Raw genomic sequence first — 21,224 nt, forward strand, 5'->3', positions numbered from 1 at the left:
TTTTAAATTCAACCAAGTAAGACATTATCTCAGTATCTTATTAGTGCCTACATTTGAAGCAAGTTACATGTTACAATGCTAGAAACACCCAAGATGATACGACAAGAAACAATCAGGCTTTGATAACATAAAAGCAGAATATGATTTTTTTATTTTTTTTTTATTTTTTTTTAAAATATTATTTTATTAGTTGGAGGCCAATCACTTTACAACATTTCAGTGGGTTTTGTCATACATTGACATGAATCAACCATATAGTTACACGTATTCCCCATCCCGATCCCCCCTCCCACCTCCCTCCCCACCCGACTCCTCAGGGTCCTCCCAGTGCACCAGGCAAGAGCACCTGATTCATGCATCCCACCTGGGCTGGTGGTCCGTTAAAAATATGGAACGCTTCACGAATTTGCGTGTCATCCTTGCGCAGGGGCCATGCTAATCTTCTCTGTATCGTTCCAATTTTAGTATATGTGCTGCCGAAGCGAGCACAGAATATGATTTTTTAAAACCACGTATGTAGATCAGCCTTAGAAAACAATAAAAAGAAAACTGGTGTTGTTATATCAATCCCAGACAAACTAGACCTTCATGCAAAAAGCACTTTCAGAATAAAAGTGGAATACTTCGTAACAGTAAGTCACTAAGCAGATATAACTATTACACATTTCTATCCAAATACTAGGCTTCCCTGATGGCTCAGCAGGGGAAGAATCTGCTGGCAACGCATGAGACACAGGAGATGTGGGTTCAATCCCTGGGTCGAGAAGATCCCCTGGAGAAGGAAATGGCAACCCACTCCAGTATTCTTGCCTAAAAAATCACAAGGACAGGGGAGTTCGGAGGGCTACAGTCTAAAGGGTTGCAAAGCGTCAGACATGACTGAGCAACCAAGCACAGTGTATATATATATGTTCATCTACTAGCAATGTCTCAAATAAATAAAGCAAAAGCTGAGAGAATACAAGGGGAAATATCTACAGTGGTAAATGGGATATTTTAATACACTCTTGTCTGTGTAATTGATACAAGCAAACAAAAGGTCACTTATGACCCTGAAGATTTGAAATACGGAATTAACCAGCAAGATCCAATGTAAATATATTAGAACACCACATTCAATAGCTATAGGGAAAAAATAATATACTGGGGCCACAGTGCAGATCTCAAATGTTAAAGGTCTGAAATCACAGACCTTTGAAACACTGAGATTGTTCTCTGATGACATTGCTATGTTGTTAAGCGTTCTCTGATGACATACCTTATGTTGTTAGAAATAAAAGACATTTGAAAACAACTAGAAAATCTCCATGTGTTCAGAAATCGAGAAATATAATACATTCAAATTATCCAAGTGTTAAAGTAGATACCAGTGAAAATTAGAAACCATTTTAAAGTGAATTATAAAAGTACTATATATTAAAATTTGAGTAATGTTGCTAGCTGAAACAGTACTTAGAGGGAAATGCTCAGCCTTAAATGCATATATTTAAAAGGGAGAAATGCTGAAAAGTAGTGATCTACAAGAAGTTAGCAAAAGAACAAAAAAGTAAATCCCAAAAAGTAGAAGGAAGGAAATAAAGAGTGGAAATCAATGCAATAGAGAACAAATATATAATAAAAAGAAAAGGAATCAGCAAGATTCAAAATTTGGTTCCTTTGAATGACTACTAAATTCCCAGGGAGACTGAATGAGGAAAAACAGAAGGTAGTTTTAGCCTATAACAGATACAGTAAGATAATTCTTTACTGCAACCATTAAACGGATACTAATATTTATTATAAATAATTTTATGCTAGTAAATTTAAAAAGTTTAGATGAAAAGGACAACTTCTTAGGGGGAAAACTACCAAAATAATCAACAGAAAATCTGAGAAGGTTAAAAATTAAAAATCAAAGGAGTAATTAAAAATCTTTCCACAAAGAAAATTACCAGCCCAGATGGCTTCTCGGCCAGATTCTCACAGAAATTTAATGGAACAATTCAGTCCTACTTAAACTTTTTCAGAATAGAAAATGAGGGTCAGCTCATTTTATAAGGCTAGTATGAGATAACCGCTGATTTCAAATCCTGACAAGGACAATATAGGCCACCTCACTGATACAAAACTATTAACAGAATATCAAACTGAATCCAGAAATACATAAAAAGAGTAATACTGTAAAACCAAATTAGGTTTACCTCAGAAATCAGGTTAGGTTTAAGATTTTAAATAATATGTAATTCAATATATTAACATAGTGAAGGAGAAAAGTCATACAGTAATGAAAAGCTGCAACAACAACAAAAAAAGCATTAAATTCAAACAAACAGAACAAAACACAAAATTCTTAGTAAACCGGTACAGAAGGGAACTTCTTTAAACATGATGAAGGGTTTCACAGAAACAAAACAAAACGAACTTGAGCAAACAGGCCTGGAGGGAAATGCTGAAAGCTTCCTCTTGGAGACCGGGAACCAGAAGGGCAGGAGCTCTGGGGTGGCGGCAGCGCTGTGCGTCTTGACCTGAGCAATAAGTTCATGTGTGTTTGTGTGTTTGCAGTAACATGTAAAGTTCTCCATGGTGCTTTTATATACACCTTGAAATATATATTAAAGATAAAAAAGAAAGAAATATTTGGAAATAAAAGGCTAACCTAGCCTATCACTCAAGCTTGGCAACTCCGTAGGTCCTCACCTCCCCACCACCACCCAGCTACCGTTACTTTCAAACCAGTTAACATTTATTGGGCTTACAAGACATGGTACAATGTGGCAACATGTATCATGAACCTTAACAATGTCTAAGATGAAACCTTATTCCATTACATTACTCCAGTGCCAATCATTCCATTCTAAGGAAAAAGACAAAGAGAAAAAAATCCATGTGTTAAGACATTCACTGCCCACATGATGATAAAATAGAAAACCTAAACTAAATAACCAACTCCAGGAAACAATTAAGAAAAATAATTTTTACAATGGGATTATACAGTCAATAAAAATAAGATTTATCAAATATTCCAAGAAATGAATATAACCTAATTTTTAAAAAATTAGACATATACACATGTTTACACTGTAACAGGGGGAAAAAGTCATAGGCACAAAGAAGAAAGTGAAAGACAGAGGGAAGAAGAGAGGGACAGAGGGTACTGAAAGCGGGAGGGAAGGGTTGGGAGAGACGAAAACTCAACTGGTTTTCTTCATATGTTGAGCTTATGAATGTCATCTGTACTTCTGCATTTCCTGAATTTTCTTTAATGACTACAGAAAACTTTAGTAATGGGGTACATAAGAGCTGAAGAAAATAATCACAAACCTAAGTAAAGTATCCTAAATATTTTAAGAAGTTCCTTCAAAGGGTAACTTTAAAATTTCAACTTTTATCTCAGTACCATTTTATTCAGATAAATTATTTAACATTTAAATTGTGTTAAGTCTATCATATGCTAGTTACTTAGCACAGAGAGAACTTTAATCATAATTAGTACTTAAAATAATATAACTTAAAAATAATAATTAGATTTCCAAAGATATATCATCTCCAATTTTCTGGCTAGAAAGTGAAAAGTGAAAGTGAAAAAAAAAAAAATGAAAAAAAAAAGAAGAAAAAAAAAAAAATGAAAAAAAGAAGAAAAAAAAAAAAAAAAAAAAAAAAAAAAAAAAAAAAAAAAAAAAAAAAAAAGTGAAAGTGAAGCCACTCAGCTGTGTCCAGCTCTTTGCGACCCCATGGACTGTAGCCTACGAGGCTCCTCCATCCACGGAATTTTCCAGGCACGAGTACTGGAGAGAGTTGCTGTTTCTTTCTCCAGAGGATCTTCCCCACCCAGGGATCAAAGCCGGGTCTCCTGCATTGCAAGAAGATGCTTTTACCATCTGAGCCACCAGGGAAGTTCCCTTGAGGCTTCCCTGTGGCTCAGCTGATAAAGAATCCGCCTGCAATGTGGGAGACCTGGTACAGTCCATGGGGTCACAAAGGTCAGACACGACTGAGTGACTTTCTAGCTAGCTGCTGCTGCTGCTAAGTCGCTTCAGTCGTGTCCAACTCTGTGCAACCCCATAGACGGCAGCCCACCAGGCTCCCCCATCCCTGGGATTCTCCAGGCAAGAACACTGGAGTGGGTTACCATTTCCTTCTCCAAAGCACAAAAGTGAAAAGTGAAAGAGCAGTCGCTCAGTCGTGTCTGACTCTTCACGACCCCAGGGACTGCAGCCCACCAGGCTCCTCCATCCATGGGATCTTCCAGGCAAGAGTAATGGAGTGGGGTGCCATTGCCTTCTCCAGACTTTCTAGCTAATAAAATCAAGTCCTTAAATGACCTTCAGAACTCCCCTTGGTCTACCCTGCCCACACCTACCCTCTGACCTGCCCTGCCACACACCCCCCACCCCCGCTTCAGCCACGGCCTCCCACATGCTGCTCTTCCAACATGCCAAGGACATTTCCACGTTAGAAGCTGCTGCTTGCTCTACCCGAACATTTCCTTCCAGATAGTTCCATGGCTTAATCCACTTCACTCAGAAAAGGGCTTCTCAAAAAGCCTTTTCTCACCAAACTACCTGAAGTATTACAGTATCCTGTTACTTTTTAATCCCCTGAATCTATCTTATTCTGCTTCAAAACCTGTGAGCTCCCTGACGTGTGTGTGCGACTGAGTGTGCACACATGAATAATGTCTATGCCCCTCGCTGATATTTAAGCTCAGGAAGCACAGCTCTACTTTGTTTACCATTGTGTCACATGACTGCCAATAGCAGGCTTTCAAAAATACTTGTTGAAAGAACAAAAGATGGTAACTGGTTTTAGTTTTGCTGAGAAAATAATGATGGAACACTACTAGAATTCAGTAAAGCTTTCAAATGAATTCATTCTCAATCACAAGAGCATGACACACATACTTTGGTGGTAGGAGTACAACGTTCACAATTCAGGGTTCAGTAACAGGAAGGAATGGGGACTTCTTATGTTTCTCTGCCCCTTTCCATATCCTTCCTTCCTCTCATTCATCCATAAATGGTTACTGTGTACCACTAAGTCAGAGAGTATTCTACACATTAAGAACACACAGACAATTAAGGCAAGTTAATGCATGAGACATATGAGCATAATAACCATAGAACATGGCATGCAACAGAGTTCTGTGAAGTTGTAACATAACAGAGGAAGTAATCCACTTTTAGGGGCAGGTGTTCAGGGAAGTTTCAACAGTGATGACATTCAACAAACACTTGCAAAACCAAATAACAAAAGATATGCTTCATTTTACTTTACATATGAAATGAGAGTATTAAGTCTGAAAGTGCTACAGTAATTTGCTACCATGAGATAAGCTCGCTTGAGAGCGAAACCAAAACAAGAGGAATGCCAGAGCAGGACCAGAGAAACTAAGCCAAGTCCTTGATGATTTCAGACTGGATGAAGCCCCAGATGAAGTTCAAGGACAAGACCTAATCATGCCCTTTACTGTGTAGCCAGTCTGAATTTGGTTTTCTGTCACTTGCAATATAAGTATACAGAGGAATCTCAGCGAATTCTTTGGAAAAAACCAAAGCATTTGTTTTTTCAGTGTACAGGGGCACTATTGGTATTCTGGAAGGGACAATTCTTGTTTTGCGGGCAAACATCACAGGACACTTGGTATATCTCGTCTCTACCAGACCCACAGATTTCCAAACACCACTCATCTTCAAGAAGAACCACAGGTCTATTCCCTGTTAGTTGCTACCTGTATCCATTCCTCACAGTGCACGCGTAAATGTTCTTAACAACAACCTTAAAAGAACTGGGATATACCACTCAAATATACTAATTTTATATAGTAATCCATTTTAATTAGTCATTCATGACTATCTAAATGACTGATTCAGTCCTAAGCACAGCTTATACCTGCTCTTGAGATAAGCAGTGCTTTAAGAATGCCACTACTATCTGAAAATTCTCATTCATTTAAGCTTACTTCTCCATACAATATTATCAATATATGTCACTGACAATGTTGGTTATCTTCCCTGTAGCCATTCATTTAATTTCTTCCTAGACTGAAATGCTAGATATTGGTTTTTCTAGTCCCCTTGCAACTAGGGCATAAGTAATAAGGCCAAAATGAAATCTGATACAGGCTTTCTGTAAAAGGTTTACTTGCTTCATCAAGAGATGAGAGGGCAAACTTCCTCCCGTCTTTGGTGGTTGTGTCAGAATGTGATGCCTGGAGCAGAAAGAGAAACATGCAACTATGAAAGGATAAACCTGAGCACAAAGGTCGCCACACTACAGATAAAGATGGAAAGCACTTGGATTCAATCTAGAGGGGAAGCCAGTCTGAGCAGGAACCCAAATGGGAGGGCAGTTTAGAGGAAACGGAAACACAGAACCTCTGTGCTGACTGAGGACTGAGGACTGAGCAAAGCCAAGCTTATGCACAAATTGCCCTTTAAACTAATCCTACCTATGCCTTTGCCAATTACCTGAGCTAATACACTTCTTCTGTTTTTAAATCCTATTTGCATCCTAACTGATACAGGAAACAGCTATGTTTAGGGGAAAGAGCAAAATCGAGACACTGCAGGGAATGTAAAGAAACTTTCAGACGTAAGAGAATCAGGAACTATAAAGCCAAGAAACAAGAAATCAGATCATTTCATTCCTATGGAGTATATTTCAGAAGTGGTCTAAGAAAACCTGGATGATTGAGATAAGGCCGTTAGCTTTGGTAATTAGATCATCAAGATGACTTTTTAAAAACCAATTTCGGTGCTGCGATGGTAAGGGAAGTCAGAGTGCAAAGGAAAGAATAATTTACACTTTTAAGAACTCCATAATGCACCAAACCCTTGGAAAGACATGTAACGTGTGTTAAACTCCGTCGATTACAACTCTGTGAGGTAAGGATAACATTCTGTGGTGTCCTTAGTCGCTCAGTCTTGTCCGACTCTTTGTGACCCCATGGACTACAGCCCACCAAGCTCCTCTGTCTATGCTGACTCTCCAACAAGAATACTGCATTGGGTTGCCATGTCTTCCTCGTATAACATTCTACTTTACAGACAAAGAACACAGCCTGAGTAGTAAGTTGCCCACAGCCACACAGACAGTAACTGGTTTCAGTAGACTTCAAAATCAGATCTTTGAAGCTTAAAAGTAAATGTCCTTCCTACTATACCCCTTCATGGATCACAGACTCGTTGTGGTGAAGGGGCTTGTGTAACTCAGTGAAGCCATGGGCCATGCCGTGCGGGCCAGCCAAGACAGACGGGTCCTGGTGAAGAGTTCTGACAAAACGTGGCCCACTGGAGGAGGGAACGGCAAACCACTCCAGCAGTCCTGCTGCGAGAACCCCACGAACAGCATGAGGCAGAAAAATAAGACACCGAAGATGAGCACCACAATCAAAAGGTGTCCAATATGCTCCTGGGGAAGAGTGGAGGGCAGTCGTTAGTTCCAGAAAGAATGAAGTGGCTGGACCAAAGCGGATATGACGCTCAGTTATGTGGATGTGTCTGATGGTTAAAGTCAAGTCCGACGCTGTAAAGAGCTATTGCTCTTTTTTTGCATGGGAACCTGGAACGGCAGGTCCGTGAATCAAGGCAAATCGGATGTGGTGAAGCAGATGGCAAGAATGAACATCTTAGGAATCACTGAACTAATATGGATGAGAATGGGCGAATTTAATTCAGATGACTGTTATGTCTACTACTGTGGCCTAGAATCCCTTAGGAGAAAGGAAGTAGCCCTTAAAAGTCAACAAGAGTTCTAAATGCAGTACTTGGGTGCAATCTCAGGAAAAAAAAAAAATAATCTAAGTTCATTTCCAAGGCAAACTGTTCAATATCAGTGTTATCTTAAGTCTCTGCCCCAACCACTAATGCCAAAGAAGCTGAAGCTGAACAGTTCTGTGAAGTAGAACTGCTGTAGTTCTCGAACTACACCTTCTAGAACAAACACCAAAAAAAAAAAAAAAGGATGTCCTTTTCATCACAGGGGATTGGAATACAAAATAGGAAGCCAAGAGACACCCAGAATAATAGGCAAGTTTTGCCTTGGAGGGCAAAAGCAGGGCAAAGGCTAACAGAGTTTTGTCAAAAGAACACGCTGGTCATAGCAAACACCCTTTTCCAACAACCAAGAGACAGCTATACACACGGACATCACCAGATGGTCAATACCAAAATCAGATTATGTTCTTTGCAGCTGAAGATGGAAAAGCTCTACACAGACAGCAAAAAGAAGACCTGGAGCTGTCTGTGGCTCAGGTCGTGAGCTCCTAATAGCAAAATTCAGGTTTAAAGTGAAGAACGTAGGGAAAACGACTAGGTCATTTAGATACGACCTAAATTAAATCCCGTATGATTATACAGTGGAGGTGACAAATGGATTCGAGATGAGATCTGGTAGAGAAAGTGTCTACCAGATTCGTAAAACTGAAAGAGGTTCATATATGAGTTTATTGAAAGAGATTCATATGTTTTATATGAGTTTATATACGAGGTTCATCACTGGAAAGAGGTTCGTAACATTGTATAGGAGGCAGTGACCAAACTAGTCCAAGAAAAAGAAATGCAAGAAGCTTAAGTGATTGTCTGAGGAGACATTAGAAAGAGCTGAGGAAAGGAGAGAAGTGAAAGGCAAGGGAGAAAGGGAAAGATATACTCAACTGAGTGCAGAGATCCAGAGAATACCAAGAAGAGATAAGAAACCCTTCTTAAGTGAACAATGCAAAGAAAACAACACAATGGGAAAGACTAGAGATCTCTTCAAGAAAACTGGAGGCATCAAGGGAACATTTCATGCAAGGATGGACACCATAAAGGACAGAAATGGTACACACCTAATAGAAGGAGAAGATATCAAGAAGAGGTGGCACGAATACACAGAGAACAGTACACCAGTCACTGTGGTCACTCACCCAGAGCCAGACATCCTGGAGCGTGAAGTCAAGGGGGCCTTAGGGAACATTACTACCAACAAAGCTAGTGGAGGTGACGGAATCCCAGTTGAGCTATTTGAAATTCTAAAGGATGATGCTGTTAAAGTGTTGCACTCAATATGTCAACAAATTTGGAAAACTCAGTAGTGGCTACAAGACTGAAAAAGGTCACAGTTTTCATTTCAATCCCAAAGAAAGGTAATGTCAAAGAATGTTCAAACTACCATACAATGGCACTCATTTCACATGCTAAAAAGGTTACGCTCAAAATCCTTCAAGCTAGGCTTCAAAAGAATGTGAACCTAGAACTTTCAGATGTACAAGCTAGGTTTTGAAAATGCAGAGGAACCAGGGAGCAAACTGCCAACATTTGTTCGATTATAGAGAAAGCAACAGAATTCCAGAAAAACGTCTGCTTCTGCTTCATTGACTGCGCTAAAGCCTTTGAATGTGTGGATCGTAACAAACTGTGGAAAATTCTTAAAGAAACACCAGTACCAGACCACCTTACCTGCCTCCTGAGAAACCTGTATGCAGGTCAAGAAGCAAGTTAGAATCGGACATTGAACAACTGACTGGGAAAGAGTTATAATAAAGCTGTATCTTGTCACCCTGCTTATTTAACTTCTATGCAGAGTACATCATGAGAAACACTGGGTTGGATGAAGCACAAGCTGGAATCAAGACTGCTGGGAGAAATATCAATAACCTCAGATATGAAGATGATATCACTCTAAGGGCAGAAAGTGAAGAGAAACTAACGAGCCTTTTGATAAGGGTTAAAGAAGAGCATGACAAAGTTGGCTTGAAACTCAGCATTCAGAAAACTAAGATCATGGCATCTGGTCCCATCACTTCATGGGAAATAGATGGGGAAACAGTGGAAACAGTGTCAGACCTTTATTTTTTGGGGCTCCAAAATCACTGTGGATGGTGACTGCAGCCATGGAATTAAAAGATGCTTGCTCCTTGGAAGAAATGCTATGACAAACCTCAACAACATACTAAAAAGCAGAGACATCACTTTGCCGACAAAGGTCCGTCGAGTCGAGGCTATGGTTTTTCCAGTGGTCATGTATGGATGTGAGAGTTGGACCATAAAGACTGAGTGTCAAAGAATTGAGAATTGTGGTGCTGGGGAAGGCTCTTAAGCGTCCTGGGACTGCAAGAAGATCAACCAATCCTAAAGGAAATCAACCCTGAATATTCACTGGAAGCACTGATGCTGAAGCTGAAGCGCCAATACTTTGGCCACCTGATGCGAAAAGCCAACTCACTGGAAAAGACCCTGATGCTAGGAAAGACTGAAGCCAAAAGGAGAAGGAGGTGGTAGAGGATGAGATGGCTAGGTAGTGTCACCGACTCAATGAACATAAATTTGAGCAAACCCCAGGAGGTAATGGAGGACAGAGGAGCCTGCCATGCTGCAGTTCTTGGTGTTGCAAAGAGTTGGACACAACTGAGCGACTGAACAACAACTACACCAGGCTCCTAGGATTAAAGAATAAAAATACAGTGGCACAGCAGGCTCAAAATTCAGACTGGCTTCTGTGAGCTGCACGGCACACAGCACGGTGTTTGGCAGCCCTGGCAAAGGTATATTTAAGCATGCATGGAGGCTAGAGAGGGCAAAACTTAAAAAGGAGTGATCATGGATAATTACTGAGAAAGAAAGATAAAGAGGGATGATCATGGACACATCTGGAGAAGGTTGCTCTTGAAGAAAAGGAAGGACAATTCCTTCTTTTCAGAGAAGAGTAAATAAAGAAATGATATCAGGATAGAAAAGATTATACCTCAGATGCTTGAGATTTTTCTCAGGAAAGGAAAAGATCAAGTTATTTGCTATAAACACTTTCATGAAGTAAGACCAAAAAAAACCCCTCACAATCGACATTATAGATCTGGAGGATAACAGAACACTAACTGGTATGAAAACAATCCAAAATCCTCACACAACTGTCTCTTGTATCCTTCAGGGATCAAGATAGTGATTAGGCCTGTTCAGAACTGGGCACTAGAAAGATAAATTGACATAAAGTTAAGTATTCTAAGGTATCAATGATGGGCTGGTAAAAACTGATGACCATGGGATCCTGGTGACTAGGGGAGGCAAATGAAAAGAGCAGTAGGCTAAAGAATTGAATGAATAGACACAAAGACGGGAGGGTTCCTAAAGACAGGAAGAGGGGAAGAAAGAGAGAGAGAAAACGGGTTCCATAAGTGTGGAAGAGTGCTTGTTTGTGGTCAGACAGGTCTTGACACAATGCCTCAGGCAATGAGCTACTGCCTAGGGCTGAGCACTACCCCGTCAGCTAAAAGCACAGAATTGAGAGACAAGTGCCTGTAAAAACACGCAGTCCTCGGGTGCAGGAAACAAACAGGCTTACCTGGTGGCGCTAGTGGTAAAGAACCCACCTGCCAACGCAGGAGACAGAAGAGATGTGGCTCTGATCCCTAGGTCGGGAAGGTCCTGTGGAGGAGGAAATGGCAACCTGCTCCAATATTCGTGCCTGGAGAAGTCTCATGGACAGAGGAGTCTGGCTGTCCTGTGGAGACTGCAAGGAGATGGACGTGACTGAAGCGACTTAGCATAGCACAGCAACAAACAAGTGAATGAATCTGCCCGTACAGGAATCAAACACTTAAAATATCTCCTCTCCTTTTAAAATGAACAATTCTATCTCCAAATTTAAGAAATTCATCAAGAGGCTAAAAGTCTACAATAAAGGTTAAGGCAGATGTGTGTCAGGAGGTAGAACAAAAAGTTAAATCTGTCAGGCCAATTGTAACCCACCTGTTAAAAGACTTTTAGCATAAATTTCCAATAAGGCAACAACAGTCTGTGCTTTAGAAACTCTGGAGAGCACCTAGCATGGCTTCAAAAAAAGGATATCACTCAATTTAATTTTAAAAGCTCCACCCATTGCAATCTCAGTGGATACACTACCATTTATACTCATAGCTTCATTTTTCACCATTCTGCTGCTCTTGACACATTATCCAATTACAGGAAAAAATTGGGAAAAATCAGACATGGCAACCTCCACTACCACATCCCTCCTTCAGTTTGCACTTTTTACACCATTAATTCTGACTACTCTTGCCCTAGTAATAAATGAAGAAGAAATGACACTGGCACAACCTAAATTTTGCAGAAAATATCAAGTACAAGAAAGATTGCCAAGTAGTACTAATAACAATTGAGAACCCAAGAAATTTGAGAAGTTTCAAGTTTAAAAAGCGTTTTCTCCATTTCAGTCCTTTCCAAATAAAACAAAGGGCTTGGACAACACAAGATTGTGAAGCTTCAACGGACGATTTAGCCTAACAGTGAATAAAAGAATCACTAAAATCGCTTATCCTTTCTTGGGCTATTACATTTCTTACCCTCACAAAGCCTTCTTTTAAAACCAGGACCACTTCTCAATTCTTTCCCTGGATCTAGTATACATATGTCCCTCCGTCCGCCCCCCCCCCTCCAAAAAAAGGTTAGAGACCAAAGACTCGCTGTAATCAGAAAAGGATTAATTTAGATGAAGAATCACTTGCCGTCACTGGCACCATTCCTCAAAACCATCAAAGTCTCCTGGGGGCTGGATCCCCCCGACAAGATGAACAAAATCCACTGGCGTCTGGATAGCAAGCTTTTCTCTGTAAGTCTATAAGCCTGGGAAAGCTTTCCAGACAGTTAAAAAGACTTCTCAAGGAAGCAAAAGGTCGAGACCAGGAAGATGGGGAGGTGACTAAAACAGGCAGACGACCCACCCACCTAACGCAAAGGAGGGACCGCTTGCAAGGGCTGACGCTTCAGCAGGAGGCAGGAAAGGTTGCGGAGGGCGGCCGGCGCTGCGACCCCCGGCCCCTGCGTGGGAATGGAGGGCACGCAAAGTCAGGGGCCAGCCGGAGGCCTGGAGCGGGGCGCGGAGAGGGGGCGGGACGTGGAGACAAAGCAGCGGTGGACTCCGGCTGAACACCACCAGGGTCTGAGCCACGGCGGGGCAAAGCCGAGAAAGCTTTGCCCCAAGAGGAGACACCGAAGCTTGCAGCTTCACCCACCTGCCAGACGCTCGCCCCGCGGACAGAAGCACGGACGCAGCCCGGGCGCTTCCTCTCCTGCCGGACACAGCCCCTGCCGCCGCCGGAGCTCCGGGCCCGACAGCACAGGGCGGTAGCGAAGTAGGCAAAGCGGCGACCGCACTCGAGCAGACGGGGGTGTACGTAGGGGGCGCCGGGGGGCTCGGGAAGGCAGCTCTGTGCTTGACCTTCCTCACCGGTGGCCAACGGCGCTCCCTGGGAACAGCATCCCGCCTCGGCCCGCTGCAGCGGCCGGGCTTCCTGCGGCCACAACCCGCCCCCGCGCTACTCGGCCGCCGCCATCTTGTCGGAGGCGGGAAAGACCGCACTGCGCAGGCGCGCGCCGACGCTGCCGGCTCCCCGCCATAACGCGCAGGCGCGGGGGGCGCTTCCCACCCCACCCCCCACCCCCACCCGCCGAGGCCGTCTTCCGCAAAGCCGTCTGCTCCCTCGCACGGGTGCTGCCAAGCTTAGTGGCCAGCCACAAACTGCACCGCAGCCGAGTTAATAGACCCTTCTGCGCACCTCACAGTCAGTCATTGTGTAAAACCCTATCTGTGTGCCAGGTCCCGGGACAGGCGCTGGTGAAAGATTAGTAAAACGCGGATTCAGCGCTAACTGCCACTGCTGCTAAATCGCTTCAGATGTGTCCGACTCTGTACCACCCCATAGATGGCAGCTCACCAGGCTCCCTGATCCCTGGGATACTCCACGAAAGAACACTGGAGTGGGTTGCCATTTCCTTCTCCAATGCATGAAACTGAAAGTGAACTCGCTCAGTCATGTCCGACTCTTACCAACCCCGTGGAATGCAGCCCGCCAGGTTCCTCCGTCCATGGGATTTTCCAGATGAGAGTATTGGAGTGGGGTGCCATCGCCTTCTCCGTCCAGTGCTAAAGGTGTTCCTAATCTAGTGAAAAAGGACGGGGATGAACGAGTGATTTCCACAATTCTTGTTTGTTACCTGCACGCCACCTTCGCTCTCTTGCCCCTTTGATTTTAATAACTGAAAACATACCTCTTCCAGGAAGTCCTTACTCTCACACAATTTGGTTAGTTTTTTTCTAATACCTCGCCTTACCTCTTTGAGCTTTATTTCATTCATTGTAAATTCAACAAGTAATATTTGAGTTTCATTTATATTCTAGATATGCTTCTAGGTTATAGCAATAAGGAAAATAAACTCATGAGACTTTTATTTTAGGGGAGAGTATAAAACAAACAAACAAAAAAACAAACTTCAAACAATCAGCGAAATAACGTTTGATAGTGGTGAGGGATGGGAAGAGGAAAAAAACACCAAAAGTTAATGTTGGGTGAGGGGTGGTAATTAGCGATCTCTCTCCAGAGATGACACTTGATCTGAGGCCTGACTGACCACGGGGGCCAGAAGCTATGAGAGTCATCCAGGCAGAGCATTCTAGACAGAAGAACAGCAAATGCAGCAAACCTCTCATTCTTGAGGTGGGAGTGAGACCAGCACATAAAGGACAGAAAGACTAGGTGATGTGGACACCTGGGGAGGATATGTGGGGGGGCGGGGTGGGGTCAGAGGCAGTTTAGGTGGGACATTGAGGCCATGGTAAGAACTGGATTTTTACCTCATGGCAGACCCTCCATCTTGCTGACACTGCCAGAACTCCTCCTCAAACACTTTTATCTCCTGACTGCCTCGCTGGACATGCTGATTCCACTGTCTTGAAGACACTTGCTCTTGTTCTTTACACATCTAGCTTCTCATCTTTCAGGTTTCAGTTTAAATGTCACCTCAGAAAGGCCATCCTTCCTAAACTAAGTATCCCACCTGCCCTTTCATTAGTCTCCATCATTGCACCTGATCATTTCTTTATGGGCACTGAACATATTTTTCAATTATATATTCATTGCTTCTTCACCATTCAGTTCACTAAACTGAACTCCACCAGGGAGGGAATTTGTTTCTCTTACTAGTGAATACTTCTTGCCTAGCACCATGCCTGGCATGAATGATCACTCAATATGTGTTTGCTGTTTTTAGGAATGTCGAGTTTGTCAGCACTTAAGTAGTCAGTGGTATACTACATTGTTTTACACTGGTTTTTAAAAATAAATGCAAGTCATCTCCTGTTTATATACCCTCTGCTAGACTATAAATAAGAACTTTGGCAGAGAGAGAGAGAGAGGAAGAGAATGAGACGAAGAGTAGGTGACGGGTAGTGTGCAAAGATTGTATTTTGCATAATTGCAGGGCTGGGAGGTGGAAGGCTTCGATTTAGTGAAGCACCTGTTACATGTGTCCTGCGTTTGGCTTAATTGTCACTACAGCCTTGCTAGGTAGTTATCCTTAGTTTCATACATAGCAAACTTGAGAGAGATTAAGTAACTTGCCTAAGGTCCTACATTAAGAGACAGTGCCAACCATAAAGTTGATGCCCTTCCCTTCGAGAGAAACTGGATTTTGAGATGGGTTTGTTTGGTGATTTGATTCTGTGTCATTAGCAGGCTTTTATTAGACATTTCAGCCACTGCCATTTAAGAATCCCAATCATACTGCTGTTCTTGTATAGGATCTCAACAAAGGGCCTGATGTGAAATTGCTGTGATTTTTTTTTTTCTTTTGGACTATGGCAGGGTTCATTTTACCATTCCCTCTTCATGTCTTTTTAAAATTTGTATTTCTTTTTATTAATAATGTGTACACGTTTGATCAAAGGAAAAGAGGAGGTACAGAAAAATGGGTGCATTTCCTAAATGCTAGCTGCATCCCCTTGGTTAGGCTTGTTATTTTATGACTCTTTCATCTAGGTCCCAAGTAATACTTTAGACATCAAAGACAGTTCTCTGGCAAAGAGTGACAGCCTCTTCACATCAATCACTTATCCCATTTGCTCATCAAAATTATACACCATCATTTCTCTCCAAACGGGATAGCTCGGGGAAACTACGAGAAAGGATAGGGCCGCTATCCTGTATCCAGGGCCATTCAGCCTTTACATGAAGGCATTCAGATTTTTTAATATCATTAACTCATGATGGCATACACCTGTCGATCAAACCCAGTTAGTCCCTAAGCAAACCACATAGTAGGTGGGAATACATACTTCAAAAGATTCTTCGATCTTCTACCACCACTGTAGTAGGACTCCTTCTTGGAATAAATTCTGGAATCAAGGCAATGTCTTTGGTTTCTGTGGGATGCTCTCCTCATGGTTACCATCTGTTGTTGGTTGAATATTCACCCACTCTTCAAAAGATATGTTGAATTCCTAACCTCAAGTACTGAACAATATGAGCTTATTTGGGAATAGGATCATTGCCGATGTAATTAAGTTCAAATGAGGCCATACTGGAGTAGGTGGACCCCTAATCCAATAACTAGGGTCCTTATAAGAAGACAGCCAAATGGAGGAAGAGACACACGGGGAGAAGGCTGTTTGTTGGCAAAGGCAAAGATTGGTGTCGTGCACCTGCAAGCCAAGGAACAACAAAGACTGCTGGCCAGCCACCAAAACTGAGGAAGAGGCAATTGAGGATTTCTCTACAGATTTGAGGGGAAACACAGTCGTGTCAACAACTTGATATCAGATGTAGAGGCTCCAAAACTGTGAGACAATAAATATCCATTGTTTTAAGCTACCCAGTTCATGGCAATTTGTTATAGCGGCCTTAAAGTCTAATACACCCCACTCTCTCTTCGTGTCTGTGTGTGTGTGTGTGTGTGAGGCCGTGAAGTAAAGGAAAGAAACTGTCACTGCTTGAAGCAGAGGAAAGAGATGAGGATGGGCTGCCCACTCCAGTATTTTTTCTGGCAAAACCCCATGGGTAAAGGAGCGTGATGGGCAATAGCCCATGGCGTACAAAAGAGTCTGAGATGTCTGCTAAGTGATGACTTAACAGGTACACTTGCATCCAAAATATCATTTAAGCCTGTGGCGCTGAAATGCAGCTAGTGATGCATTACTGGAGTGGGTTGCCATGCCCTCCTCCAAGGGATCTTCCCAACCCAGGGATCAAACCCAGGTCTCTTGCATTACAGGCGGATTCTTTACCATCTGAGCCACCAAGGAAGCACTTAGTTCAGTTCAATTCAGTTACTCAGTCATGTCTGAATCTTTGCTACCCCATGGACTGCAGCATGCTTGTCCATCAACAAGTCCTGCAGTTTTCTCAAACTCATGTCCACTGAGTCGGTGATGTCATCCAACCATCTCATACTCTGTTATCCCCTTCTCTTCCTGCCTTCAACCTTTGCCAGCACCAGGGTCTTTTCAAATAAGTCAGCTCTTCACATCAGGTGGCCAAAGTATTGGAGTTTGAGCTTCAACATCAGCCCTTCCAATGAATATTCAGGACTGATTTCCTTTAGGATGGACTAGTTGGATCTCCTTGCAGTCCAAGTGACTCTCAAGAGTCTTCTCCAACATCACAGTTCCAAAGCATCAATTCTTTGGTGCTAAACTTTCTTTATAGTCCAACTCTCACATCCATACATGACTACTGGGAAAACCATAGCCTTGACTAGACAGACCTTTGCTGGCAAAGTAATGTCTCTGTTTTTTAATATGCTGTCTAGCTTGGTCATAATTTTCATCCAAGGAGTAAGAATCTTTTAATTTCTTGGCTGTAGTCACCATCTGCAGTGATTTTGGAGCCCAGAAAAATAGTCTACCACTGATTCCACTGTTTCCCCATTTGTTTGCCATGAAATGATGGGACCAGATGCCATGAACTTTGTTTTCTGAGTGTTGAGCATTAAGCCACCTTTTTCACTCTCCTCTTTCACTTTCATCAAGAGGCTCTTTAGTTCTTCTTCACTTTCTGCCACAAGGAGGGTGTCATCTGCATATCTGATGTTATTGATATTTCTCCCAGGAATCTGGATTCCAGCTTATGCTTCATCCAGCCCAGGGTTTCTCATGATGTACTCTGCATATAAGTTAAATAAGGAGGGTGACAAGATACAGCCTTGACGTACTCCTATTCCTATTTGGAACCAGTCTGTTGTTCCATGTCCAGTTCTAACTGTTGCTTCCTGACCTGCATACAGGTTTCTCAACAGGCAAGTCAAGTGGTCTGGCATTCCCGTCTCTTTCAGAATTTTCCAGTTTGTTGTGGTCCACACTGTCAGAGGCTTTGGCATAGTCAGTAGAGCAGAAATAGATGTTTTTGTGGAACCCTCTTGCTTTTGTGATGATCCAGCAGATGTTGGCAATTTGATCTCTGGTTCCTCTGCCGTTTCTAAAACCAGCTTGAACATCTGGAAGTTCATGGTTCACATATTGTTGAAGCCTGGCTTGGAGAATTTTGAGCAGTACTTTACTAGTGTGTGAGATGAGTGCAATTGTGCAGTACTTTGAGCATTCTTTGGCATTGCCTTTCTTAAGGATTGGAATGAAAACTGACCTTCTTCAGTCCTGTGGCCACTCAATTTGCTGGCCTACTGAGTGCAACACTTTGACAGCATCATCTTTTAGGATTTGAAGTAGCTCAGCTGGAATTCCATCACCTCCACTAGCTCTGTTCATAGTGATGCTTCCTAAGGCCCACTTGACTTCACATTCCAGGATGTCTGGCTCTAGGTGAGTGAGCACACCAAGGTGGTTATCTGTGTTGTGAAGATCTTTTTTTGTACAATTCTTCTGTGTATTCTTGCCACCTCTTCTTAACATCTTCTGCTTCTGTTAAGTCCATACCATTTCTGTCCTTTATTGAGCCCATCTTTGCAAGAAATATTCCCTTGGTATCTCTGATTTTCTTGAAGTCATCTCTAGTCTTTCCCATTCTATTGTTTCCCTCTGTTTCTGTGCACTGATCATTGAGGAAGACTGCCTTATCTCTCTTTGCTATTCTTTGGAACTCTGCATTCAAATTGGTGTATCTTTCCTTTTCTTGTTTCCTTGTGGCTTCTCTTCTTTTCTCAGCTATTTGTAAGGCCTCCTCAGACAGCTATTTTGCCTTTTTGCATTTCTTTTTCTTGGGGATGGTCTTGATCCCTGTCTTCTGTACAATGTCATGAACTTCCGTCCATAGTTCATGAGGCACTCTGTCTGTCAGATCTAGCTCCTTAAATCTATTTCTCACTTCCCCTCTATAGTCATAATCGATTTGATTTAGGTCATACCTGAATGGTCTAATGATTTTCCCTACTTCCTTCAACTTAAGTCTGAATTTGGCAATAAGGAGATCATGATCTGAGCCACAGTCAGCTCCCAGTCTTGTTTTTGCTAACTGTATAGAGCTTCTCCATGTTTGGTTGCCAAGAATATAATCAATCTGATTTCGGTGTTTACTATCTGGTGATGTCCATGTGTAGAGTCTCCTCTTGTGTTGTTGGAAGAGGGTGTTTGCTATGACCAGTGCTTTCTCTTGGCAGATCTCTATTAACCTTTGCCCTGCTTCATTCTGTACTCCAAGGCCAAATTTGCCTGTTACTCCAGGTGTAACTTGGAGTAACTTGCTCCTTTTGCATTCCAGTCCCCTATAATGAAATGGACATCTTTTTTGGGTGTTAGTTCTAGAAGGTCTTGTAGGTCTTCATAGAGCCGTTCACCTTCAGCTTCTTCAGCATTCCTGGTTGGGGTATAGACTTGGATTACTGTGATGTTGAATGGTTTGCCTTGGAAATGAACAGAGATCATTCTGTCATTTTTGAGACTGCACCCAAACATTTCGGGTGCTTTTGTTGACTATGACGTTTCTTCTAAGGGATTCCTGCCCACAGTAGTAGATATCATGGGCATCTGAGTTAAATTCACCCATTCCAGTCCATTTTAGTTTGCTGATTCTTAAAATGTCGATGTTCAGTTTTGCCATCTCCTGTTTGACTACTTCCAATTTGCCTTGATTCATGGACCTAAGATTCCAGGTTCCTATGCAATATTGCTCTTTACAGCATCGGACCTTGCTTCCATCACCAGTCACATCCATAACAGGGTGTTGTTTTTGTTTTAGCTCCGTCTCTTCATTCTTTCTGAAGTTATTTCTCCACTGATCTCCAGGAGCATATTGGGCACCTACCAACTCAGTGACTACATCTTTCAGTGTCCTATCTTTTTGCCTTTTCACACTGTTCATGGGGTTCTCGAGGCAGGAATACGGAAATGGTTTGTCATTCCTTTCTCCAGTGGACCACGTTTTGTCAGAACTCTCCATCATGAATGGTCCTGCATGGCTCATAGTTTCATTGAGTTAGACAAGGCTGTGGTCCATGTGATTAAATTAGTTAGTTTTCTGTGATTGTGGTTTTCAGTCTCTGCCCTCTGATGGAGAAGGATAAGAGGCTTATGAACACTTCCTGATGGGATAGACTGACTGAGAGGGTGCTAGGTCTTGTTCTGATGGCCAGGGCCATGCTCAATAGATCTTTAATCCAATTTTCTGTTGATGGGTGGAGCTGTGTTCCCTCCCTGCTATTTACCTGGGGCCAAACTATGGTGGAGGTAATGAAGATAATGGTGACCTCCCTCAAAAAATCTCATGCATGCACTGCTGCAGTCCATGCCCCTAGCCCTGCAGCAGGCCACCGCCAACCCATGCCTCTGTCAGAGACTCCGGGACACCCAGAGGAGAGTCTCCTGTGGGGTTACTGTTCCCTCCTCCTGGTTTCTAGTGCACAAGGCTCTATTTTGCCCGCCAAGAGTCTGTTTCCCAGTCCTGTGTGAGTTCTGACAGCTCTGTGGTGGGGTCAATGCTGACCTCCTCCAAGAGGGCTTACACCACACCCACACCCAGAGCCCCTGTCCCTGCGGCAGACCACTGCCGACCCGTACCTCCACAGGAGACGCCCAAACACAGTTCTGGCTCAGTCTCTGTGGGATCCCGGTATCCTGGTGTGCACAAGGTTTGTTTGAGCCCTCTGAGCATCTCTGGCAGGAACGGGGTTTGATTCTAAACGTGAATTTGCCCCTCCTACTGTCTTGCTAGGGCTTCTCCTTTGCCCTTCGACGTGAGGTATCTCCTCATAGCTGCTCCAGCGCCTACTGTCTTATGGGGGTTTCTCTGACCCTGGACGTGGTGTATCTCCTTGCAGCCACTCCTGTGACCTAAATCAAATCTCTTACGATTATACAGTGGAAGTGAGAAATAGATTCTAGGCATTAGATCTAATAGAGTGCCTGAAGAACTATGGACACAGGTTCATGACATTGTACAGGAGGCAGGGAGCAAGACCATTCCCAAGAAAAAGAAATGCAAAAAGGCAAAATGGTTGTCCAAGGAGGCCTTACAAATACCTGTGACTAGAACAGAAGCTAAAGGCAAAGAA

The 21,224-nt window shown here is 42.7% G+C and overlaps 1 long non-coding RNA gene and 1 other non-coding gene across 2 annotated transcripts; both read right to left on the bottom strand.

Moving 5' to 3' along the window:
- Nucleotides 1–298: 298 nt before the first annotated feature.
- On the bottom strand, nucleotides 299–13,287 carry LOC136163559 (uncharacterized). Its single transcript, XR_010662269.1, has 3 exons — nucleotides 12,965–13,287; nucleotides 11,296–11,463; nucleotides 299–526 (listed from the first exon to the last, which is right to left on the bottom strand). It is a non-coding gene; the product is annotated as an uncharacterized lncRNA (long non-coding RNA).
- On the bottom strand, nucleotides 383–489 carry LOC136165595 (U6 spliceosomal RNA). Its single transcript, XR_010662603.1, has one exon. It is a non-coding gene; the product is annotated as a U6 spliceosomal RNA (small nuclear RNA).
- Nucleotides 13,288–21,224: the final 7,937 nt, after the last annotated feature.

Source organism: Muntiacus reevesi, chromosome 3 (assembly GCF_963930625.1).
Source record: "Muntiacus reevesi chromosome 3, mMunRee1.1, whole genome shotgun sequence".
In the NCBI taxonomy this organism is placed as follows: Eukaryota; Metazoa; Chordata; class Mammalia; order Artiodactyla; family Cervidae; genus Muntiacus; species Muntiacus reevesi.